The 27,079-nt window shown below is 46.0% G+C and overlaps 1 protein-coding gene and 1 non-coding gene across 2 annotated transcripts in view; one reads left to right on the top strand and one right to left on the bottom strand.

Moving 5' to 3' along the window:
- LOC126416368 (pancreatic triacylglycerol lipase-like) overlaps nucleotides 1-27,079 on the bottom strand; it is a 247,527-nt gene that overhangs the window by 29,586 nt on the left and 190,862 nt on the right. The window lies entirely within an intron of this gene.
- On the top strand, nucleotides 1,581-1,655 carry Trnas-cga (transfer RNA serine (anticodon CGA)). The gene has a single exon. It is a non-coding gene; the product is annotated as a tRNA-Ser (tRNA).

The raw sequence follows: 27,079 nt of genomic DNA, 5'->3' as shown, positions 1-27,079 counted from the left end.
CTTCTCTGGCGGTTTAATGCTCTATTTCATTTCTTCTTGGCGGTGACTTAATCATTTTTAGACCAGTTCCAAATGCGAGAGCACCATTTTACAGTTAGAATCAGCAGACCGCCACTTACACCTTTTCTTGCGCGCCAAGCCCCTTCCATAATGGAGGGGTTTCCCTACGCTTTTTCTTTCCTTACAAAACAACTCCCTAAGTATGAACTAGTTCTTTACATACAATTTTGTTCTTACAAACATACATATTTAATAAAGTCTCATTATTTAAGCACACTGTAAAGTTAAACAAATTATACATCATAAAGTTCCATTTCCCTCCAACAATTCAAAGATCTTAACTCATACAGAATAAACACTACAGAGTTACATATACTTAATTACATTATATTAACTACTCATAATCTATAATGCTGTTACACCTTGAAATATTCCCTCTTCGTCCCCTATAGTTTCATGAAGTTCCGACAGGCGGCACCGTTGTACACAGACTGTAAAATGGCGTCAGTAACAGAGGTGCATTCCAAGCAGAGAGCTGTAATTGAGCTACTTTGATGGAAAACCAGAGCGTTGCAGATATTCATAGGAGCTTGCAAAATGTCTACGGAGATCTGGCAGAGAACGAAAGCACGGTGAGCCATTGGGCGACGCGTCTGGCATCATCGAAACAAGGTCGCGCGAACCTGTCCGAACTCCCGCATGCCACGAGGCTGCACGCAGCTGTCTCTCCTGGCAGAACGTGTGGACATTCTCGCTCGAGGTGATCAAGGAATCACAGTCAAACACCTGTCTGCACAACTGGACGTCTCTGGCGGTAATGCTGACAACCTAGTCCACCAGTTGGTGTACTGAAATGTGTGTAGTCGCTCGGTTTATCGTTGCGTAACAGAAGCCCATAAAGAGCAACGAAGGACCATCTGTCCGGAACTGTTTGCGTGTTACGAAGCTGATTGTGACAATTGTTTGTCAAAAATCGTCACAGATGACGAAACATGAGTTCGTTACTCCAAACCGGAAGCAAAACGGCAATCCACGCACTGACACCACACCACCTCTCCTCCGAAAAGAAAGCGCGCCCTCAACCGGTGAAGTCATGGCGACGGTGGGACTCTGATATACCTCTTCTCTTTGATGCCCTTCCTCTTGCGGCTACGATTAACTCTCAAGTGTACTGTGCTACCCTCAGGAAATTGAAGAAACGACTTCAGCATGTTTGTTTCCACAAAAATGCAAAAGAACTCCTTCTCCATGACAACGCATGGAGAGAAGCTCACGAAGCTTCGTTGGACTGTTCTTCCTCATCCACGTTTGACATATTGAAGGATGTATTACGTGGGAAGCATTACGTGAACAATGGATAGGTTGAAACTTTCTGGCAGATTAAAACTGTGTGCCGGACCGAGACTCGAACTCGAGACCTTTGCCTTTCGCGGGTAAGTGCTCTACCAACTGAGCTACCCAAGCACGACTCACGCCCCGTCCTCACAGCTTTACTTCAGCCAGTACCTCGTCTCCTACCTTCCAAACTTTACAGAAGCTCTCCTGGCAGAAGTAAAGCTGTGAGGACGGGGCGTGAGTCGTGCTTGGGTAGCTCAGTTGGTAGAGCACTTGCCCGCGAAAGGCAAAGGTCCCGAGTTCGAGTCTCGGCCCGGCACACAGTTTTAATCTGCCAGGAAGTTTCACATCAGCGCACACTACGCTATAGAGTGAAAATGTCATTGTAATGGATAGGTTACTGGTACAGCCAGAAATTGGCTTCGACGTTGACCAGTAGAGCGGTATCTGATGTAAGGAAATATTATTATTATTATTATTTAAGCATCAGATTGAGAAGGGGAAGCAACGTATATTTGCGTGGCTCCCTTTCCCGTTTAGAAAGTGCCGCGTACCATTGTGGAACAGTAAGGCTTTGTGCGAGCGATGTGCGAATAGAGAAGTTTGCTAAGAAATTCCCGGACGTCACTCGCACTGAAAATGTACCTAAGGGCCAGTTTAAAACTGAGATTGACGAATATCACAAGGGGGCGGGGGGGGGGGGGGGGATAAAGTAGTATGTTCTGTTCGCACAATGACACGTCGGACACAGTTGGCTCTGTAAAAAAAATTGGCAGATAGAAAGTAAATGATTAAGCAAACACAAATTTAGAGAATTTGATACTGTAATTACGAACTTGGACGTACATTTAACATGTTAACACTTACGTCAATAACAATGACAGAGCTTGAGCGGTTTGAAAAGTTTAGAAATCACGTAGAAATGTCCATTCATTAACCACTCTGTGTTTTTCACACATACTAGTCTCACACGCAACAAAATAACAGTATTTATCAATAGATTAGAAGAAATTACAAATCTTATAATGACGTCTATGTAATGGTGCGTCCGTATTATACAGCAGATAAAAAGAGAGTGATATTGTCCGGCAGTGGACGATGGGTTGCGCGCTTGTTTCTTTGTAATTTTCAACCGTCTTCAGAGTCTGTCTTTAACGTCGATGTTTTTACATGCGCGTTGAATTAGTCTATAGTTTCTCAAGCGCGTCAGTGGCGCTGGATTCATTTCTCCTTGTAAATCGTCAAAATACATGATTACAATGCGTAGTTAAAAATTACACATTGGCAAATAAATGGCTCTTGGCCTCTTTCATTACTCAAATCAGTGTTTTATGTGACGAGCTGTGGCGGTGTGGAAATATAATATCTCAGGTACCATGCGGGCATACAGGCTCTCCCAGTAAGGTGGCGCAAGGCCGTCGCGTTAAACGGAGATTGTGTTGAAAAATAGGGCTTTGTAGCTAAAAGAGTGGGAATAATATGGTGAATTCGGATCCTGAATGAAGTCAACATGCTTTCAGATAAAAAGGTTGTTTTGCATTACTTATTGAACCCCCATCGTAGTTAACATGCGAGCTAATTAGGGTTACATATTTTAATCAATATTGTTCATGTATCCATCGGCGACTTTTCAACCACTCTTGAAGACACGGAGAAAAATTGCATATCTTGATGATGGAAACAACACAGTCGCAAATAAAACACAAGGTCCCCTGAACTTTAATTTACAAAGAGAAAAGAAAAAATCAAACTACATATATATGACAACACTACACATTATGGAACAAGTACCCGCCTCCATAGGTTGCACTTCAAGGTTCTACATTACCGAAGGTACTTCCTGCCAGCTAGCAGAAACAGTGGGACAAAGTCCTGTATCTTGATTTTGGTGGAAATCTGCGTGTACTTAACTGGATCCTGCACCGCATTGAGACTGAAGATATTGTTAAGCAAACACGATAAGGTTCCATTGCAAGGAATGGTATACTCAGATTGGATGGACTTACAGAAATGTCTGTCTGGAAGAACTGTTCAGGATTCCAAAGGACTGGACTTCAAGCATTTCACGATGATTACAAACACGAGGGCGTGCTGAAAAGTAACGCCACTGAATTTTTTATGTGAAAACTCGTAAACCTTTTTGATAAAACAAGCGTTATCAACAATATGCATCTTTATTTTTCATGTCTACATATTGGTAGCCCTCCGTCTTTAGAAGGCTCAGAATTGTAGAGTGTAAAAAGGCGATGTTTAATGTAACTATGTCGATACATGAGAAACAGCGTGCTGTAATCGAGTTTCGAATTTGAGGAGTTCGTCTACACAAAGAGCCCCCTCACCTTCGTCATGACGATGCTAGGCCACACAAGGACACTGTGGCATTTGTAACGACCCGACGCCTTGGGTTCACTCTCGTCGATCATCCTTCATACCATCCCGACTTAACCCTGTCCGATTTTAATGTTTCCAAAACTTAGAGAATACCTTCCAGGATATCACATTGATAGTGATACAACGGTGCAAACAGAGGTGAAGCTGCTGCTCCATCAATACAGTCAAACACTCTACAGGGACGGTGTGGTTTGCACACTGGACTCGCATTCGGGAGGACGACGTTTCAAACCCGCGTGCGGCCATCTTGATTTACGTTTTCCGTGATTTCCCCAAATCGCTTCAGGTAAATGCCGGGATGGTTCCTTTGAAAGGGCACAGCCGACTTCCTTCCCTAATCCGATGGGACCGATGACCTCGCTGTTTGGTCCCTCCCCCAAATCAACCAATCAACCAGTGACGGTATCAACAAACTGATCTCCCGTTGGGAGAAATATGATCGCCGCCAGGGTGACAATGTTGAGAAATAATTCTGTAGACTATAAGAACAAAAATGTAAAATGTTAATAACGTCTGTTTTATTTAATAAGCTGTGAGTGTTTTCACATAAAAAATTCGCATTACTTTTCAGCACGGCCTCGTACTTCAGAGAACAAGTTTGGAAAAGCTGCCCTAAGCCACTGCTAGTAAACTTAAACAGTTTCAGGTTCAAAATCGTTCAAATGGCTCTGAGCACTATGGGACTTAACATCTGAAGTCATCAGTCCCCTCGACTTAGAACTACTTAAACCTAAGTAACCTAAGGACATCACACACATCCATGCCCGAGGCAGGATTCGAACCTGCGACCATAGCAGCAGCGCGGTTCCGGACTGAAGCGCCTAGAACCGCTCGGTCACAGCTGCCGGCAATCAGTTTCAGTGGACGGGTACAGACATTGTGATCAAGAGCAGGATTTAAAACGAAAGGCTACACGCCATTCCATGTAGTGCCAATTGGCCAAAAGACTCAGGAGAAACGTTATCCGCTAAACTGCTACCATCTACAGTGTGAGTCAGGTGGGAAGGTACATGTTTAGAGGGGTGATAGCAACAGTGATTTTGAAAACAAAACGTGATTTGCACATGTGACCTGTTCGTACCAGCTTCCGAGGTAACTAATGAAAACAATGGGTAACAGAACAAATGCAGATGATTGTAAATGAAAGACTGTGATCTAATGATGTGTTTAATTATATGCATGTTCTCACAAAATATGTTCAAAACGTCCACCGATACCTGCACTGCATTTTGCAACTCTTGTAAACAGTTGCTGTGTTGCTGATTTGAGCTCATCGTACGACCCTTTACTTGAACACACGCTTGTAAAATACGAACAAGAAACCGCTCCTTTGTGACGAGTGCATTGAAATGATTAGTGAAGGCAGCACTAAGTGGTCTAATGTCGCTTCGGTTGTATTCGCGTGTGAGTTCTGGTGTAGGACATGCGACTGACGCCTGTGATTTTCGAACAGCTGTATGTGGCTACGGTAAATAAAAGGGCATATGTTCATTTTAAGTTTTTTGTTCAGTATCACCAACAATATCACCCCTCAAAGCTTGTACACTACTGGCCATTAAAATTGATACATCGCGAAGATGAGGTGCTACAGACGCTAAATTTAACCGACAGGAAGAAGATGCTGTGATATGCAAATGATTAGCTTTTCAGAGCATTCACACAAGGTTGGCGCCGGTGGCGACACCTACAACGTGCTGACATGAGGAAAGTTTCAAACCGATTACTCATACACAAACAGCAGTTGACCGGCCGTTGCCTGGTGAAACGTTGTTGTGATGCCTCGTGTAAGGAGGAGAAATGCGTACCATCATCATGTTTCCGACTTTGATAAAGGTCGGATTGTAGCCTATCGCGATTGCGGTTTATCGTATCGCGACATCGCTGCTCGCGTTGGTCGAGATCCAATGACTGTTAGCAGAATACGGAATCGGTGGGTTCAGGAGGGTAACACGGAACGCCGTGCTTTATCCCAACGGCCTCGTATCACTAGCAGTCGAGATGACAGGCATCTTATCAGCATGACTGTAACGGATCGTGCAGCCACGTCTCGATCCCTGAGTCAACAGATTGGGACGTTTGCAAGACAACAACCATCTGCACGAGCAATTCGACGACGTTTGCAGCAGCATGGACCATCAGTTCGGAGACCATGGCTGCATCACAGACAGGAGCGCCTGCGATGGTGTAGTGGGTGCACGAACGGCAATACATCATTTTTTCGGATGAATCCAGGTTCTGTTTACAGCATCTTGATGGTCGCACCCGCGTTTGGCGACATCGCGGTAAACGCACATCGGAAGCGTGTATTCTTCATCGCCATACTGGCGTATCACCCGGCGAGATGGGACGAGGTGCCATTGGTTACACGTCTCGGTCAAAAAAATGGCTCTGAGCACTATGGGACTCAACACCTTAGGTCATAAGTACCCTAGAACTTAGCACTACTTAAACCTAACTAACCTAAGGAAATCACACACATCCATGCCCGAGGCAGGATTCGAACCTGCGACCGTAGCAGTCCCGCGGTTCCGGACTGCAGCGCCAGAACCGCACGGCCACTGCGGCCGGCGTCTCGGTCACCTCTTGTTCGCATTGACGGCACTTTGAACAGTGGACGTTACATTTCAGATGTGTTACGACCCGTGTCTCTACCCTCCATTCGATCCCTGCGAAAACCTACATTTCAGCAGGATAATGCAAGACCACATATTGGAGGTCCTGTATGGGCCTCTCTGGATACAGAAAATGTACGACTGCTACCCTGGCCAGCACATTCTCCAGATCTCTCACCAATTGGAAACTTCTGGTGAATGGTGGCCGAGCAACTGGCTCGTCACAATACACCAGTCACTACTCTTGATGAACTGTGGTATCGTGTTGAAGCTGCATGGGCAGCTGTACCTGTACACGCCATCCAAACTCTGTTTAACTCAATGCCCAGGCGTATCAAAGTCGTTATTACGGCCAGAGGTGGGTGTTCTGGGTACTGATTTCTCAGGATCATAGATCCTGCACCCAAATTGCGTGAAAATGTAATGACATGTCAGTTCTAGTATAATATATTTGTCCAATGAATATCCGTTTATCATCTGCATTTCTTCTTGGTGTAGCAAGTTTAATGGCCAGTAGTGTACTTTTCCTCCGGACTCGCCCTATAGTTTTTTATGAGAACTGTATTATATGTTTTTATACTGTTACAATGTTAATGGCAAAGAGAAAAAAATTGTGTGTGTGTTGTGTTAAAAGAAAATACCGTGGTGAATGACGGACCCCGTCAGCAAGGGTGCATGTTAGTGCACAGGTGGAAATGCTGCAAGGCATTTGAATACAAATGCCTTTTGGTATTATCGATGAAAGTGTTTCACTTTATAAAAAAATATTTACACTATTCAGCTGAAGATCCTTCTGCAATAAGAATACGTTCATTTGTATTTTGTGTAATACATAAAATGGCCCTAATTTCTACTTCTTTTTGTGCCCCAGTTAAAAAATATGATATATGTGTGCAAATAGCAAAAAGTGTAATAAATGTGTTAAAAAAAAAAGTAGCTGAAGTCGGCAGCGCACATCCGTGCTGCGGAACTCAACTTCGAAGCAGCCAGTTCAAGTCCTCGTGGAGGAACAAATTTTCACCCCAGTATTTGTTCAGCAAGGGGTGGGGAGGCAGTGGTGTAAGCTTCCTGATCACCAGAATTGGCAGCTCCAACGTTAGGCGGGTGATGGAGCCCCTTAGGGAAATAGCGGAAAGGTCGGGGAAGAAGGCCAGTGTTCACTCTGTCTGCTTGCCGGGGGGTCTCATCCGAGATGTGGGGGAGGCCCTACCGGCAGCGATAGAGAGCACTGGGTGCACCCGACTGCAAATTGTTGCTCATGTCGGCACCAATGACTCCTGCCGTCTGGGTTCAGAGGTCATCCTCAGTTCGTACAGGCGGTTGGCGGAATTGGTGAAGGCGGAAAGCCTCGCTCGCGGGGTGGAATCAGAGCTAACTATTTGTAGTATCGTTCCCAGAATCGATCGCGGTCCTTTGGTTTGGAGCTGAGTGGAAGGCTTAAACCAGAGGCTCAGATGATTCTGCGGAGATCTGGGGTGCAAATTTCTCGACCTCCGCTATCGGGTGGAGAAATTTAGGGTCCCCCTGAATAGGTCAGGCGTGCACTACATGCCGGAAGCGGCTACAAGGGTAGCGGAGTACGTGTGGAGTGCACATGGGGGTTTTTTAGGTTAGAGAATTCCCTCCCTAGGCCCGACAAGACGCCTCCTGAGACGCGGTAAGGTAGGAGTAGGCAAAATGCAACAGGGAATAACAATATTAATATGCTAATAGTAAACTGCAGGAGCGTCTATAGAAAGGTCCCAGAACTGCTCTCATTAATAAACGGTCACAACGCCCATATAGTACTGGGGACAGAAAGTTGGCTGAAACCAGACGTAAACAGTAATGAAATCCTAAACTCAGATTGGAATGTATACTGCAGAGACAGGCTGGACAGTGAAGGGGGAGGCGTGTTTAAAGCGATAAGAAGTGCGATAGTATCGAAAGAAATTGACGGAGATCCGAAATGTGAAATGATTTGGGTGTAGGTCACGGTTAAAGCAGGCTCACAAGGAGAGGCCGCCAATTGTGAAATTCAGATTCGATTCATACTACGCATAATAAAAGCTCATGGCCAGAGGTGTAATGTGGCAAAGCACCAAGATGAACCTCTCAGCCGTTGTCGAGAAAATCGACAGTTAAAAGAAACCATTGCGGTGAAATACTCTCTACGACTAATAATTTTCCACAGCGTCGTGGCGGAGCGGTAAGCGCTCGGGTTTGTAATCCGAAGGTCGCCGGATCGAATCTCGTACCATGCAGTTTTTTTTTAGTATTTGTTTTTTATAATTCAAATGTATATATACATATATATATATATATATATATATATATATATATATATATATATATATATAAATTCCCGGCAATCAGTTGCAACAATTATGCATATAATAAGTTGTTGAAAGTCGTTTGTCGTGGAAAAACTGGCGACTTCGAACATCATTATGTTTTCCGCAAACAAAGTTGTATTTCACAAATGTTATTAATTGTCTTCATAATGTTAACCACGTATAGTTAACGGAAGACGTAGAAACGATATTCCGAAACGAATACGTATAGCGTAAGTCAAACGTTCGAATTGGAATAGAGACCCGACGAACACAAATTCGCCGTGGCAGGTATGAAATATAAACTCCGTTACTCGCTCGTTACACTTGAAGGACAGATGTTGAATGGGCCGAAACGAGCCGCCGCATAACAGCGTAGTTGCCTGCTAACTTCGAAAGAAGGTAGATCCGGTCCCTAGCGCAACTTATAACATCGTCGAAAATCAGTGGGGACGGGAGAGCTTTGGTAGGCCCCGTTAAAAAAACGGAAAAATGGAGGCGGTACAATTGGAGAGCGATCCGCCTTCACCAGCATGCATAAGCAATTCATTAATAGTTTTTATATATATATATATATATATATATATATATATATATATATATATATATAGTTGAATTACAAAAAACTAATAATAAAAAAAATTGCATGGCGCGAGATTCGATCCGGCGACCTTCGGATTACAAACCCGAGCGCTTACCGCTGCGCCACGACGCTGTGGAAAATTATTAGTCGTAGATAGTATTTCACCGCAACGGTTTCTTTTAACTGTCGATTTTCTCGACAACGGCTGAGAAGTGCATCTTGGTGCTTTGCCACATTACACCTCTGGCCATGAGCTTTTATTATGCGCAGTATGAATCGAATCTGAATTTCACAATTGGCGGTCTCCCCTTGTCAGACATGGTAATTGGATGTCTCTATAGGCCCCCTGGCTCAGCAGCTGTTGTGGCTGAGCACCTGAAGGATAATTTGGAAAATATTTCGAGTAGATTTCCCTACCATGTCATAGTTCTGGGTGGAGATTTTAATTTGCCGGATATAGACTGGGAGACTCAAACGTTCATAACGGGTGGCAGGGACAAAGAGTCCAGTGAATTTTTTTTAAGTGCTTTATCTGAAAACTACCTTGAGCAGTTAAACAGAGAACCGACTCGTGGCGATAACATATTAAACCTTCTGGTGACAAACAGACCCGAACTATTTGAAACAGTTAACGCAGAACAGGGAATCAGCGATCATAAAGTGGCTACGGCATCGATGATTTCAGCCGTAAATAGAAATATTAAAAGTGGTAGGAAGATTTTTCTGTTTAGCAAAAGTGACAAAAAGCAGATTTCAGAGTACTTGATGGCTCAACACAAAAGTTTTGTCTCAAGTACAGATAGTGTTGAGGATCAGTGGACAAAGTTCAAAACCATCGTACATTATGCGTTAGATGAGTATGTGCCAAGCAAGATCGTAAGAGATGGAAAAGAGCCACCGTGGTACAACAACCGAGTTAGAAAACTGCTGCGGAAGCAAAGGGAACTTCACAGCAAACATAAACATAGCCAAAGCATTGCAGACTAACAAAAATTACGAGAAGCAAAATGTAGTGTGAGGAGGGTTATGCGAGAGGCGTTCAATGAATTCGAAAGTAAAGTTCCATGTACTGACTTGGCAGAAAATCCTAAGAAATTTTAGTCTTATGTCAAAGTGGTAGGTGGATCAAAACAAAATGTCCAAACACTCTGTGACCAAAATGGTACTGAAACAGAGGATGACACACTAAAGGCCGAAATACTAAATGTCTTTTTCCAAAGCTGTTTTACAGAGGAAGACTGCACTGTAGTTCCTTCTCTAGATTGTCACACAGATGACAAAATGGTAGATATCGAAATAGACGACAGAGGGATAGAGAAACAATTAAAATCGCTCAAAAGAGGGAAGGCCGCTGGACCTGATGGGATACCAGTTCGATTTTACACAGAGTACGCGAAGGAACTTGCCCCCCCCTTCTTGCAGCGGTGTACCGTAGGTCTCTATAGGAGCGTAGTGTTCCAAAGGATTGGAAAAGGGCACAGGTCATCCATGTTTTCAAGAAGGGACGTCGAACAGATGCGCAGAACTAAAGACCTATATCTCTAACGTCGATCAGTTGTAGAATTTTGGAACACGTATTATGTTCGAGCATAATGACTTTTCTAGAGACTAGAAATCTACTCTGTAGGAATCAGCATGGGTTTCGAAAAAGACGGTCATGTGAATCCCAGCTCGCGATATACGTCCACGAGACTCAGAGGGCCATAGACACGGGTTCACAGGTAGATGCTGTGTTTCTTGACTTCCGCAAGGCGTTCGATACAGTTCCCCACAGTCGTTTAATGAACAAAGTAAGAGCATATGGACTATCAGACCAATTGTGTGATTGGATTGAGGAGTTCCTAGATAACAGAACGCTGCATGTCATTCTCAATGGAGAGAGGTCTCCTGAAGTAAGAGTGATTTCAGGTGTGCCGCAGGGGAGTGTCATAGGACCGTTGCTATTCACAATATACATAAATGACCTGGTGGATGACATCGGAAGTTCACTGAGGCTTTTGCAGATGATGCTGTGGTGTATCGAGATGTTGTAACAATGGAAAAAGTGTACTGAAATGCAGGAGGATCTGCAGCGAATTGACGAATGGTGCAGGGAATGGCAATTGAATCTCAATGTAGACAAGTGTAATGTGCTGCGAATACATAGAAAGATAGATCCCTTATCATTTAGCTACAAAATAGCAGGTCAGCAACTGGAAGCAGTTAATTCCATAAATTATCTGGGAGTAGGCATTAGGAGTGATTTAAAATGGAATGATCATATAAAGTTGATCGTCGATAAAGCAGATGCCAGACTGAGATTCATTGGAAGAATCCTAAGGAAGTGCAATCCGAAAACAAAGGAAGTAGGTTACAGTACGCTTGTTCGCCCACTGCTTGAATACTGCTCAGCAGTGTGGGATCCGTACCAGATAGGGTTGATAGAAGAGATAGAGAAGATCCAACGGAGAGCAGCTCGCTTCGTTACAGGATCATTTAGTAATTGCGAAAGCATTACGGAGATGATAGATAAACTCCAGTGGAAGACTCTGCAGGAGAGACGCTCAGTAGCTCGGTACGGGCTTTTGTTAAAGTTATGAGAACATACCTTCACCGAAGAGTCAAGCTGTATATTGCTCCCTCCTACGAATATCTCGCGAAGAGACCATTAGGATAAAATCAGAGAGATTAGAGCCCACACAGAGGCATACCGACAATCATTCTTTCCACGAACAATACGAGACTGGAACAGAAGGGAGAACCGATAGAGGTACTCAGGGTACCCTCCGCCACACACCGTCAGGTGGCTTGCGGAGTATGGATGTAGATGTAGATGTAGATGAATTTGCACCTATCGACTGTTGTGGATTAAATTTTCAACATCTCCTGAGTGACCGATATAGCGAAGTCATGCTGTTGTCTGTTATAAGGCAAGAAGTCCGTGGCGAAATGGAGAAAGTCTTGCGAACCATCAGTGATTGGCGCAGAGACTAGCAGTTGACCACAAACCTAAATAAATGTAGCGTGAAATTACAGTGAAATGATTACCCCTAGCTGCATACAGGCGTTGATATAACTCAACGGGGAGAGTTGAAAGTGTATGCCCCGACCGAGACTCGAATCCGGGATCTCCTGCTTACATGGCAGACTCTCTATCCATCTGAGCCATCGAGGACACAGAGGATAGTGCGACTGCAGGAACGTACCTCTGGCACACCTAGCGTGAGACACACATTCCCAACTTATTGTCCCGCATTATATTCATAGTGCCCATCCCCATTATACTCATTAATCCCGGCACTGTTCGTGCATCCGCACAGAGGAAGAAGATGGTTAAATAGCCGGTGTGGTCCATTGATCGTGACCGGGCCAAATATCTCACAAAATAAGCGTCAAACGAAAAAACTACAAAGAACGGAACTTGTCTAGCTTTAAGGAGAAAACCAGATGGCGCTATGGTTGGCCCACTAGATGGCGCTGCCATAAGTCAAACGGATATCAACTGCGTTTTTTAAAATAGGGACCCCCATATTTATTACATATTTGTATAGTACGTAAAGAAATATGAATGTTTTAGTTGGACCACATTTTTCGCTTTGTGATAGATGGCGCTGCAATAGTCACAAACATATGGCTCACAATGTTAGACGAACAGTTGGTAACAGTTAGGTTTTTTAAATTAAGATACAGAACGTAGGTACTTTCGAACATTTTATTTCGGTTGTTCCAATGTGCTACATGTACCTTTGTGAACTTATCATTTCTGAGAACGCATGCTCTTACAGCATGATCACCTGTAAATATCACATTAATGCAATAAATGCTCAAAATGATGTCCGTCAACCTCAATGCATTTGGCAATACGTGTAACGACATTCCTCTCAACAGCGAGTAGTTCGCCTTCCGTAATGTTCGCACATGCATTGACAATGCGCTGACGCATGTTGTCAGGCGTTGTCGGTGGATCACGATAGCAAATATCCTTCAGCTTTCCCCACGGAAAGAAATCCGGGGACGTCTGATCCGGTGAACGTACGGGCCATGGTATGGTGTTTCGACGACCAATCCACCTGTCATGAAATACGCTATTCAATACCGCTTCAACCGCACGCGAGCTATGTGCCGGACATCCATCATGTTGGAAGTACATCGCCATTCTGTCATGCAGTGAAACATCTTGTAGTACCACCGGTAGAACACTACGTAGGAAATCAGCATACATTGCACCATTTAGATTGCCATCGATAAAATGGGGGCCAATTATCCTTCCTCCAATAATGCCGCACCATACATCAACCCGCCAAGGTCGCTGATGTTCCACTTGTCGCAGCCATCGTGGATTTTCCGGTGCCCAATAGTGCATTTTATCATACAATGTAAGCTTTCACGGCCGGTATTGTCTTCACTTAAAACTTCCGGGCTGATAGGCCGTGGTCGAAGTATAAAACTCTCCCCTGACGTTTCGTCTCCGACTGTGGGAGATTCTGGTAAACGAAGCTATCTTATGCAAAGCGGATATTTTTCCTACCGATATTGTGGCATTATTCCGACACTGCCTCACCACAACCTATTTTCAATACAATAATAACTTTTACGAACAGATTGACGGGGTAGCTATGGGCAGTCCACTCAGTCCTGCTGTGGCTAACCTATTTATGGAGACTTTTGAACAACGGGCGTTGCAGACTGCCAGTAAGAGACCAGCCAGATGGTATCGCTATGTCGATGACACGTTCGTAGTACGGACACACGGAGCAGAGGAGTTGGATGCCTTCCTGACACATTTAAACAGCATTAACCCGAAAATCCAATTCACTATGGAGACGGAAAGGAATGGGCAATTGAACTTCCTGGATGTGTCTGTGATTAAACGACAGGACGGAACGTTGGACCGTAAGGTGCATAGAAAGCCCACACATACCGATCGTTATCTACACAAAGAATCAAACCACCACCCTAGACAAAAAAGAGGTGTAATGAAAACTTTGGTGGACAGGGCGTACAAACTTTGTGAACCTGTTTATTTAAAAGATTAGATTGAACATCTACGGTCAACTTTCGTGAAGAATGGCTTTTCTAGCAAGGATATAGATCGAGCACTTCGCTCTAGGCAGAGAATCAGGAGTAACGACGAACAACAGTCGTCCAAGGGCAAAGTTTTTCTTCCGTTCATTAGTAAGGTCACAGACCGCATTGGGAAAGTTTTAGGCAAGTATGGGGTGGAAACTATTTTCAGACCCACCAGAAAAATAAAAGAATTTTTAAGGTCGGCTAAAGATGCACGACGCCCTTTGGCTACACAGGGGGTATATAAAATTCCTTGCAGTTGTGGACAGGTTTACATCGGTACCACAAAGAGAAATGTGAACACCCGTCTTGTTGAGCATAAGAGGAATTGCCGCCTGGGTCACACGGATAAATCGGCCGTAGCGGAACATGTTTACCAGGAAGGTGATCATGAAATAAAATTCAGCGAGACGAGCGTCATATCAAAAACCTCGCATTATTATGCACGCTTGTATAGAGAGGCTATCGAGATTGATAAACATCGTAATAATTTTAACAGGAAAGACGAAGGTGTTAAACTGGATAAAATTTGGATGTCAGCGTTGCACCGCAAGCGTGACGATCGATTACTTTCAATCGAGAATGTTGGCATTACCAGAGACAATCTCATAGCCGACGTCACGTGATCGACAGTGGCGCCCTCTGTACTGCCTATATAATCAGCGCTTCCTCGAGTTCTCTTCGCAGTTCGCCGCTTTACCTCCGAGGATGTCTCCCGCATTCGGAGACGAAACGTCAGGGGAGAGTTTTATACTTCGATCACGGCCTATCAGCCTGGAAGTTTTAAGTGAAGAGTGCATTTTATGCCGGTTCACGTTACCGCTGTAGGTGAATGAGGCTTCGTCGCTAAATAGAATGCGTGCAAAAAATCTGTCATCGTCCCATAATTTCTCTTGTGTCCAGTGGCAGAACTGTACACGACGTTTTTAAGATTCCCGATTCTCATGCAATTTGTCTGCTACTGACGTGTGGATTAGGCGCGACAGCAGCTAAAACACCTACTTGGGCATCATCATTTGTTGCAGATCGTGGTTGACGTTTCACATGTGGCTGAACACTTCCTGTTTGCTTAAAAAACGTAACTATCCGGCGAACGGTCCGGACACTTTGTTTATGTCGTCCAGGATACCGAGCAGCATACATAGCAAACGCCCGTTGGCCATTTTGATCACAATAGCCATACATCAACACGATATTGGCCTTTTCCGCAATTGGTAAACGGTCCATTTTAACACGGGTAATGTATACCGTCCGCACTGGCGGAATGTTAAGTGATACCACGAAGTTTGTGACTATTACAGCGCAATCTATCACAAAGCGAAAAAAAGTGGTCCAACTAAAACATTCATATTTCTTTTCGTACTACACGAATAAGTGATAAAAAATTGAGGTTCCTATTTAAAAAAAAACAGTTGATATCTGTACTGTCTGCCATAGCGTTCCCTAAATTGCAGGCAGCACCGCATAACAGCCACGCTATGAGGGAAACAAACCAACAGCCAAACAGGGGAAGACATCAGGTAAACACGCCGAAGACTCCAGTCGATTTATAGGAACCTTTCCTTACAGAGGTCGCCGCGACATATCCGGCCACGGATTCCTACGCCGGGTTTCTATTGGCTGCAGCTCACTATATAGACCCGGCCGGTCGAAGGCAGACCAGTCTTCGTCCTCTGCTAATGGCAACCGCTATAGCAGAGTCTCCGAGAAGATATCACCGAAGCTGCTGTACTACACCGCCGATCGAAGTACCAGCCGACCGAGAGGAACCACATCTCCGGCTAGATCGACAGACATCTACATCTACTGTACAGCCAGCTATTGTATTGTAGAAGAAGTTACGTTCATTAAACTGTTAGAGAATACAACAGTGGCGACGAGTAAGGATTCGACAACCCAAAGAAGATGGAATCACAACAACAACAAGCACAACCACAGCTGCAACAGCAGAATCTATCAGTGCAACAGGTACTGAATCAACTTTTTCAACAGTTCGCGATACTGCAGCAGCAACTGATTGCCGATATTCAAAGTCTTCACCGTCCACCGACACCACCAGCATTCCCAGCATTCGATGAAGACGCTGAAGATTGGGAAACATACGAAAAGAGGATTCGTCAACATTTCCGGACTCATCAGGTATCCCAGAAAAATGATCAGAGAGCCTATTTTCTTTCTTGGAATGTCTCCTGGCGAAACTCCAGCCACGTGATCCTGACAGTCTTACCTTCACCGCCATATGTGAGTGTGTCACCTCCTACGATCGCCGCAGATATTACGTCGTGGCAGCAAGAGTGGAATTTCACCAGAGTCGAAAGAAACCCGATAAGACGTACCGACAATGGGCTGCTGAGCTCCCAGGTCTCGCTCGGAAGTGCAACTTTGTCACCCGCATATCCCGGAAATCTTACGCAGATGACATGGTCCAGGATCACCTGATCCAAGCAGCCCCAGACTCGGATTTCTGCCACAACGCCTTAAAGTTGGAGGACCCGTAGCTAGATCAAATCATGGAACTTGCATTCAAGTTTGAAGGTTCCACTGCAGCTGACCGCAGATTGAAAACGTGGCCGACGTTGCACCCATCCGAGAAGAGACTACCGACGTCCAGGAGGACGTCGCGACCATATACGCACCTTCACGCCGCACTGCCCAGCGCAACACCCCGGCATCTTCTCGGCGTATGGAAAAGAAAAAAAGACGGTCGTTCCAGGAAGACAACCAGCAGCCGCCGTTGGGCCAGCAACGCCGCCGCAGGGAACCCCTGCGCCTTCCATCTTGTGCGGGATGATACTCCCAGCATGAACGCGAGGATTGTCCTGACCGCTGGGTGACGTGTCGCCATTGCAGTCGGGACGGGCACCTTGCATCTTTCTGTCGCTCTGCCACGGCGCCGATCTCCACGCGCTCCGACGCTGAGGCGTCCATGGACATAAACCAAGTTGTGTCTTCGGCGTCCCCCAAACTGTATATTGGTGTCACCATATTGGGTAAGCCAGTTCGAATGCAGGTCGATACAGGGGCTGCGGTATCCCTGCTCAATTACACTACCTACACCGTTTTAGGAGCGCCAAGCCTCCAACTGTCTCCTCGACGCCTCCTTACGTACAACAGACAGGAAATCGCTTTGTTGGGGCAGTTCACGACGGTGGTTTCTTACAAATCTGTCAGTCATACGATTTCTTTTCTAGCAGTCAACAGTTCCGATGCTACCAATCTGTTTGGGTTGGATGCTTTCCAAATGTTCGGGTTCACAATCGACGATCATGTGCATCTGGTTTCTCCACAGGTGCCGTTTCCCAAAGTTGACTCTCTCTGCACCGAATTCCAGGATCTCTTCTCCCCCGGCATCAGGTGCACCAAGGGGATTGCAGCGACCGTCCACCTCCAGCCGTTAACCCCCTCGATATTTCCGGGCGAGGCAGGTCCCCGTCGCTCTCCAGCAGCTGCTGCACGATGAATTGGACCGTCTGCAACAGGAAGGGGTGCTACGGCCTGTTCAGTTCAGCCCCTGGGCCACGCCTCTCGTCATCGTCCAGAAGCCAGGCAGGCGTCTCCATCTCTGTGGAGACTTTTCGGCGACCCTCCAGGTGGACGACTTTCCGCTCCCTTGGCCTGATGATCTCTTCCGTAAATTGGCTGGTGGTCGTTACTTTACCAAAATTGATCTCGCTGAGGCGTACCTCCAGGTTCCTTTGGATGAAGCTTCTCAAGCCCTCACCATTCTGAATACACAGGCCAGTCTGTTCCAAGTCACACTCCTCATGTTTGGTCTGGCTAGCGCCCCAGCCATTTTCCAACGCTTCTTGGAACAACTTCTGTAGGACATTCCCGGTTGCATTAATTACCTGGACGACATTGTCGTTACAGGCCCTACTGCTGCAGTCCATCTTACCAACTTCCGTCAGCTGTTTCTTCGCCTCCGCCAGACTGGGCTAAAATGCAGTAAGGAGAAGTGTTCCTTCTTTCAACTTTCTATTTCCTATTTAGCACATGTTATTTCACATAAAGGCATCTCTCCATCATTTTCCTATGTGGACGCCATACACTGCCTGCCTCCTCCATGGAATGTCGGCTTCAGTTGGTCCCCGGCCTGTCAGACGGCCTTTTCCACCCTCAAACACCAGTTGCAATCGGCCTCCTGCCTGATGCCATATGATCTGTCTCTGCCGTTGCTCCTGGCCACGGATGCCTCTGATTACAGGGTCTGGGCTGTCCTCTCCCACAAGCTTCCGGATGGGACAGAACGTCTGGTGGCTTTTCTATCCAAGGCCCTAACTGCCACCTAGCTGAAGTACTCTCAGATCGAAAAGGAGGCATTGGCTATCGTATTCGCCTGTGCCAAACTCACGCCTTTTTTATATGGATGGGACTTTCATATCGTCACTGACCACAAGCCCCTCCTCTCCCTGTTTTCCCTGGAGGCCCGGCTTCCTGCGAAGACGTCTCAGAGGCTTCAACAGTGGGCCCTGTTCCTCTTGCAATTCCGTTACACCTTGCATTTTAAGTCCACCTCCCAGCACGCCAACGCAGATGCTCTTTCCCACCTTCCTCTTGGTCCCGACCCTGCGTTTGACTCTTCGGACGTCCTCGTGCTCCAAGTTGATGAAGCGATCCACGACACCCTGCACGGGTTTCCCATCACGGCCTCCACGGTAGCCATTGCGACCACGCGTGACCCATTGTTGCGCCGTGTCCGCTCCTATGTTCAGCGCCAGTGGCCCAGCTGTGCCCTTACCCGCGACCAGCAGCACCTTTGGTTCTTTTTTTCTATCCGCCATCAGCTGTCGGCTATGGATGGTGTCCTATTGTGGGTAGCCTCTACTTCCACTCCGTGTGTGGTCATTCCCCAGCATCTATGGAGCGAAGTCTTGCGTCTCTTACATCAAGGCCATTGGGGAATCACTCCCACCAAGGCGTTGGCCTGGCATCACGTCTTTTAGTTCGGGCTTACCAGGGACGTCACTCACATGCTTCAGAATTGTTCCACGTGCGCCAAACAGCTGTCCCGGCCGCCTCAAACCTTCCTCTCTTGGCCTAAGCCGGCGGGTAACTGGGATCGCATTCATTTGTATTTCGCCAGCCCCTTCCTCGGCTACCAATGGCTTCTCATCACCAATGCCTTTTCACATTTTCCGTTCATTATCCATTGTACCAGCACCACTTCGGAAGCGACCCTCGCTGCTCTCCAGAAAGTTTTTTCCTTCGAAGGGTTGCCGCTAACAATTGTTACCGATAATGGCCCTCAATTCCAGAGCCAGGAATTCGCGATGTTTTGTTCTGCCAACAGCATCCAACACGTCCTCACTCTGCCCTTTCACCCACAATCGAACGGCGAGGCCAAACACCTTGTCCGGACATTTAAGGCCCAAATGACAAAATATGCCTCTGCCCACACTTTGGATGAGTCGCTGACATTGTTCCTCAGTTCCTATCGGTCGACGCCCATCGGCTCCCATAGTCCGGCGAAACTTTTGCGTGGCCGGCAACATCATGCCCTTTTGCACCTCCTCCGGCCCGGACCCAAACAACAGATTCCGACTGCACAGGCTCCCTTTGTTCCAGGGTCCCTTATCTGGGCGCGAGGTTTCGGCCCGAGAGCCAGATGGATTCAGGGGGTGATCGTCTGGCCGCGAGGCCGTCAGCTCTTTGACGTCCGCATCGCTGACACAGTGGTCCACCGGCACTGCAACCAACTCCGGCGCCAGTATTAGGGTTTTCCGACCACCTCTTCTTTCCAGCAAGCCGCTCTGCCGCCTTCTTCCGGCCGCCCGGATGTGCTCCCTTCCACCGATGGTCGGAGTGCAGGGGCACCAGACCCTGTCCAGCAGCAACAGCCGTCATCTCCACAGCGGCTGCAAGCTCCACCGGCTCCTCCGCCGGCCCGAGCAGCTGTACCACCCGCTAACGTTGACGATGCTCCCATGCCCTTGGCACCGCTGCCGCCGATGTCGCAGCCTAGCCAGCGACGCCCACACAGTCCACTTTCCGGGCAGCATCCCGCGGACGTCGATGAACCTATGCCCCTGGCACTGTCGCGGCCGGCTTCCTCGCCTCTTCCGCGACGCAGCTCCGCCCGTCTGGCCCGCCATGCCGCTCCCTACTCTGCGGGGGCGAGTTTTCACCGCCTCCTCGACGAGGCCGCCAAGGCCGAGCAGGACGATGACGCCCTCCTCCCCCTCCCCCCCCCCCCCCCCCCGGGAAGGGAGGTGTGTACTGTCTGCCATCGGGTTCCCCTAAATGGCAGGCAGCACCGCATAACAGCCACGCTATGAGGTTAACAAACCAACAGCCAAACAGGCGAAGACATCAGGTAAACACGCCGAAGATTCCAGTTGATTTATAGGGACCTTTCCTTGCAGAGGTCGCCGCGACATATCCGGCCACGGATTCCTACGCCAGGTATCTATTGGCTCCAGCTCACTATGTAGGCCCGGCCGGTCGAAGGCAGACCAGTCTTCATCCGCTGCTAATGGCAACCGCTATAGCAGAGTCTCCAAGGAGATATCACCGAAGCCGCTGTACTGCACCACCGATCGAAGTACCAGCCAACCGAGAGAAACCACATCTCCGGCTAGATCGACGAATGTCTACATCTATTGTACAGCCAGCTATTGTATTGTAGAAGAAGTTACGTTCAATAAACTGTTGGAGAATACAACAATATCTGTCCAACTAAAACATTCATATTTCTTTATGTATTACACGAATATGTAATAAAAAATTGAGGTTCCTATTTAAAAAAACCAGTTGATATCCGTTTGACCTATGGCAGCGCCATCTAGCGGGCCAACCATAGCGCCATCTGGTTTCCCCCTTCAAGCTAGACGAGTTTCGTTCTTTGTAGTTTTTTCGTTTGATGCTTATTTCGTGAGATACCGTAAAATACCTAAAAGCTGTCCTGAGCGACCTGAGGTTATCACATAGGACCGGTTGCAAGAAAAGTACAAGGCAGGAAAAATCTCAAGTAAATGTACAGAGGGTGGACAAAAGTATGGAAACACGAAAAACAGTACACATTACCATGCACAATACGGTGTAGGGAACCCATTGGCATTCAATGGATAACTACAGGTCCACTATAGTTTTCATGTGAATCTTATATATTCAACCTGAAAAATAGTGTCGAATTCACGTAACAGTGATGGAGGTGGACAGCACCACACTGTCTTTTATGCTAAGTAGTTCATAAAGGCTCAATAATATTTCGATCCAGTGAGTGTGGTGACCAGGGAATATGCGACAATTCATTCTTGTACTCGCAAAACCAGTCCTGGACGTTACGAGCTGCGTGAACAGGGGCCCCTGTCGTCATTGGGAAACAAACATTGTACCACGGAATAGACCTGATCAGTCAAAGTTGTCACATAACCTTGGTAGTAATACGATTTTGCAGAGTAAACATGAGGTCGATGGAATACCACGATATGGCTGCTCAAATCATCACCGAACCCCGGCCATGTTTCGCACTTGGGGCGTAATGACGACCAGAAGAAGGAACGGCGTGAAACGAGACTCAACTGTCCAAATGAGTTTCTTCCTTTTCACCATATCCCACGGTTTATGGCTTCGACATAACGTTTTTCCTGCTACAGGCGTTTGAGTCACTGATAAGTGTTTTCGTATGCCAGCTCACCCTACAATTACCTGCTTATGGTGCTCCCTTCGTGTTGTTTTTTTGCCGACAGGGTCCACGTGTGCGACATTTAGCTCTGAAGTGACTTTTGCAGCTGTCGTCCTCTTATTTTTCGTCAAAGTCCTCTTCAGTGACCATCTGTCACGATTACTCAACTCACACTGTCGTCTCCGTTCGAACTTAGTGGATGATGTCTTTCAGCTTTTCCTGTACGCGACATAAATTGTCGGTAGTGTTCCTCTTGAAACACCAAACACTTTGGTTACGTTGCTTATGGAAACACTCGCCATACGAGCATTTCTGAGCATTGCTGGAGAATTAAATAAAAATTTAGTTTCTACAGGAAATCATAAAAATTTCTTAGCAAGACGTCTGAAATACTCCTCTGTGATACAGACAAGAGGGAGATTGAGTCAATAATTAAATCACTGAAGACTAAGGACTCTCATGGTTATGATGGAGTGTCTAGTAGAATATTAAAGCACTGTGCTGCACATGTTAGCCCTGTATTTAGTCATATTTGTAATTTTTCCTTTAGGAATGGTCAGTTTCCTGAGCGATTAAAGTACTCAGTAGTAAAGCCGCTTTATAAAAAGGGAGAAGGGGATAATGTAGATAATTTTAGACCTATTTCTATGCCATCAGTATTTGCAAAAGTTATCGAAAAGGCTGTGTATGTAAAGTTAATTGATCATTTTATATCACACGATTTGCTATCAAATGTACAGTTCGGCTTTAGAAGTCGTTTGACAACTGAAAATGCTATATTCTCTTTTCTCTGTGAGGTACTGGATGGGCTAAACAAAAAGTTTCGAACGCTTCGCGTATTTTTGATTTAACAAAGGCATTTTACTCTGTTGATCTCACAATATTGCTCCAGAAGTTGGACCATTACGGAATAAGGGGAGTAGCTCACAATTGGTTCACCTCTTACTTTAGCAACAGGCAGCAAAAGGTCATTATTCACAATGTTGATAACGGCTGTGACGTGGGATCTGAGTGGGGTACTGTCAAGTGGGGGGTGCCCCGGGGATCAGTGTTGGTGCCGCTTCTGTTCATTATTTATACAAATGATATGCCCTCTAGTATTATGGGTAACTCTAAAATATTTCTGTTTGCTGATGACACTAGCTTGGTAGTAAAGGATGTTGTGTGCAACATTGACTCGGTTTCAAGTAGTGCAGTACATGACCTCAGTTCATGGCTTGTAGAAAATAAATTAACGTTAAATCACAGTAAGACTCGGTTTTTACAGTTTTAACACACAATTCAACAAAACCTGACGTTTTAATCTCACAGAACGGGCACATGATTAGTGAAACTAAACAGTTCAAATTCCTAGGTGCTCAGATAGATAGTAAGCTGTCGTGGAAAGCCCACGTTCAGGATCTTGTTCAAAGACTTAATACTGCCATTTTCACTATTCGAACGGTATCGAAAGTGAGTGATACTTTGACACGTAAATTAGTCTACTTTGCTTATTTTCATTCACTTATGTCGTATGGTATTATGTTTTGGGGTAACTCTTCCCATTCTAGAAGGATATTTTTGACTCAGAAGCGGGCGGTTCGGGCAATAAGTGGTGTGAGTTCACGAACCTCTTGTCGACCTCTTTTCACGAGTCTGGGTATTTTGACATTGGCCTCTCAATATGTATATTTCTTATTGTCTTTTCTTGTTCCCAATATTAGTTTATTTCCAACAATAAGCAGCTTTCGCTCGGTTAATACTCGGCAGAAATCAAACCTCCATCTGGATCGGACTTCCTTAACTCTTGTGCAAAAAGGTGTGCAGTATACTGCTGCATCCATTTTCAATAAGCTGCCGCTCGAATTCAAAAATCTTAGCAGTAATCCACGCGCTTTCAAATCGAAACTGAAGAGTTTCCTCATGGGTCACTCCTTCTATTCTGTCGAGGAGTTCCTTGAAAAATTAAGCTGATTCTCATTGTATTGCTGATAACGTTTGCTTAAACTTATGGACTGATTTTCTTTCAGGTTCATGAACATTTATATTTCTCTGTTATTACTTTTATGTTGTAAGTTCATGTACTGACACGTTCCATGACCTTGGAGATTTGCTCCTCAATTTGGTCCTACGGAACTTGACATGTAAATAAATAAATAAATAAATAAATAAAAATAAATACGAGCACCAAAAATTTGCGTACCTTCGAATCCATTTAGCTCCGATCTAATACTTGAGGCAAATGACAGGACGATTCTTTTGGAAAGGATACTGCAGATTTCCTTACCAATCCTTCCACTACCCGGCCTTGTGCTCCGTCTCTAACGACCGCGTTGTCGACGGGACGCTAAAACCTAATCTTTCACCTATATTTCTGAGAGCGCCGTTGCTAAGGCTACGGCCCTTTTTTTTCCAGTGGGATACGAGCTGGAAAGAATGCGACAGAAAAATAGAAATGCAGCTTCTGCGTGAGGACGGCCACACAGCGCCTGAGTTAGGGCAGCTGCTGTACAGGTGCCAGCTGGTGTGGCCAAGCGGTTCTAGGCGCTTCAGTCTGGAACCTCGCGACCGCTACGGCCGCAGGTTCGAATCCTGCCTCGGGCATGGATGTGTGTGATATCCTTAGGTTAGTTAGGTTTAAGTAGTTCTAAGTTCTAGGGGACTGATGAACTAAGATGTTACGTCCCATGTTGCTCTGAGCCATTTGAACTATTTTTTTGCTGTACCGGCGCTGCGCGTTTCCGAGGTCGCACACAGCAAAATGCACTACGACCAATTTTTCTGCTGGAATTCCAGTTGCCAGAGTGACCACACAAGCAGTTTTGCTCGCAGCGTTCAGTCTGTCGCTCGTTCCTAATCACAGCGCTGTTTTATGACACGCAAAATGGAGTTCTTCGACACTGAGCTCATTCTGAAACTCCATAAATATCCATATTTTTATGACATAAGGTATCCCGAGCATAAAAACGGAAGTATGAAGATGGAGCTGTGGCACCCAATATCTCCAGTCATGTTTTCAATCAACAGAGTAATTTATTGAGATAAATTAAACATTTATGTTGAATGTTCCATTACTTTTGTTCGCTGCAGTGTAGAAAATGTTTGGAGGCCAACAGGAAGCAGTTCGCAATCAGTTCAGTAGTTGACGTAACTGCACCGTCGCCAAATATTTCAACTCCACCTTTGGCTGGACCTGTTCCAATGTCCCCAAAATAGTCGAGAAAAAGATACTTTACGCGTACTCCAGGTCCATTAAAACAGGAAATAATCAGTGTAATTAAAAATAATGTAAGACGACCGCCCCAGAATAGATATCTTGATGAATTTTTTTTTACCATTCTAGATTACAGTGAAGAAGAAATTGAGACGAACAGACAAACTTGATTCTCAAGTGAAAGTTTTACAGTTAGTGCAGGCTTATTTAAAGAGATCAGTACATTCCCCAGCACAATCCAATACAGTTATACATTATGTGGTCAAAAGTATACGGACACATGGCTGAAAATGACTTACAAGTTCGTGGATCCCTCCATCGGTAATGCTGGAATTCAGAATGGTATTGGTCCACCCTTAGCCTTGATGACAGCTTCCACTCTCGCAGGCATACGTTCAATCAGTTGCTGGAAGGTTTCTTGGGGAATGGCAGCCCATTCTTCACGGATTGCTGCACTGAGGCGAGGTATCGATGTCCGTCGGTGACGCCTGGCACGAAGACAGCGTTCCAAAACATCCCAGAGGTGTTCTATAGGATTCAGTAAGGACTCTGTGCACGCCAGTCCATTACAGGGACGTTATTGTCGTGTAACCAATCCCCCACAGCCCGTGCATTATGAACAGGTGCTCGATCGTGTTGAAAGATGCAATCGTCATCCCCGAATTGCTCTTCAACAGTGGGAAGCAAGAAGGTGCTTAAAATATTTAGGTCAGTGCTGTGAAAGTGCCACGCCAAACAACAAGGGGTGCAAGCCCCCTCCATGAAAAACACGACCACAGCACAACACCACCGCCTCCGAATTTTACTGTTGGCACTATACACGCTGGCAGATGACGTCACCGAGCATTCGCCATACCAGCACCCTGCCATCGGATCGCCACATGATTCTTCACTTCACACAACGTTTTTACACTGTTCAGTCGTCCAATGTTCACGCTCCTTACACCAAGAGAGGTGTCGTTTGGTGTTTACCGGCGTGATGTGGGGCTTATGAGTAGCCGATCGACCATGAAATCCAAGTTTTCTCACTTCCCGCCTAACTGTCATAGTACTTGCAGTGGATCCTGATGCAGTTTGGAATTCCTGTGTGATGGTCTGGATAGATGTCTGCCTATCACACATTACGACTCACTTCAACTGTCGGCGGACTCCGTCTGTCGACAGACGAGGTCGGCCTGTACCCTTTTGTGCTGTACGTGTCCCTTCCCGCTTCCACTTCACTATCACATCGGAAACAGTGGACCTATGGATGTTTAGGAATGTGGACATCTCGCGTACAGACTTATGGCACAAGTGACACCCAATCACCTGACCACGTTCGAAGTCCGTGAGTTCTGCAGAGCGCCCCATTCTACTCTCTCACGATGTTTGATGAATATTGAGGTCGCTGATATGGAGTACCTGGCAGTAGGTGGCAGTACAATGCACCTAATATGAAAAACGTATGTTTTTGGGGTGTCCGGATACTTTTAATTACATAGTGTATTTGATTCTACCCTCGTTATCCTTCCATCGTGATCTAACTAATCTGCAGTACCAGAACAGTTCTCGACGGAAAGTAGTGCGGGATCTGAGTCGGATACTGACGATTCTGTCATATCACTTGTCAGTCTGTAACCGTAATATGGTGGTAAGCTCTACAGGTCCAAACTGCTGAGGTCATCTGTCCCTAGGCTTACACACTACTCAATCTAATTTAAACTAACTTACTCTACGGACAACACACCCACCCATCCATGTCTGAGGGAGGACTCGAACCTCCGCCGGGGGGGGGGGGGGGGGGGAGGGGGGAGAGACGCGCGAAAGGCGCCTTAGAACGCACAGCTACCCCGCACAGCAACAGTAATATGATACACGTCATTGTAATAAATACCGTGATCGTACTCGCGGCGTTGTTCCACCGGCACCTGCACTTGGCCACCGGACACCAATACCCGGCAGTTTTTCGTGCTCTGTTTGACTGTCCCACTTGCAGGAATTCTT

This window comes from Schistocerca serialis, chromosome 8, assembly GCF_023864345.2.
Source record: "Schistocerca serialis cubense isolate TAMUIC-IGC-003099 chromosome 8, iqSchSeri2.2, whole genome shotgun sequence".
Lineage (NCBI taxonomy): Eukaryota > Metazoa > Arthropoda > Insecta > Orthoptera > Acrididae > Schistocerca > Schistocerca serialis.
The sequence above is the reverse complement of the archived record's forward strand: the minus strand, read 5'-3'. Positions and strand labels throughout refer to the sequence as shown.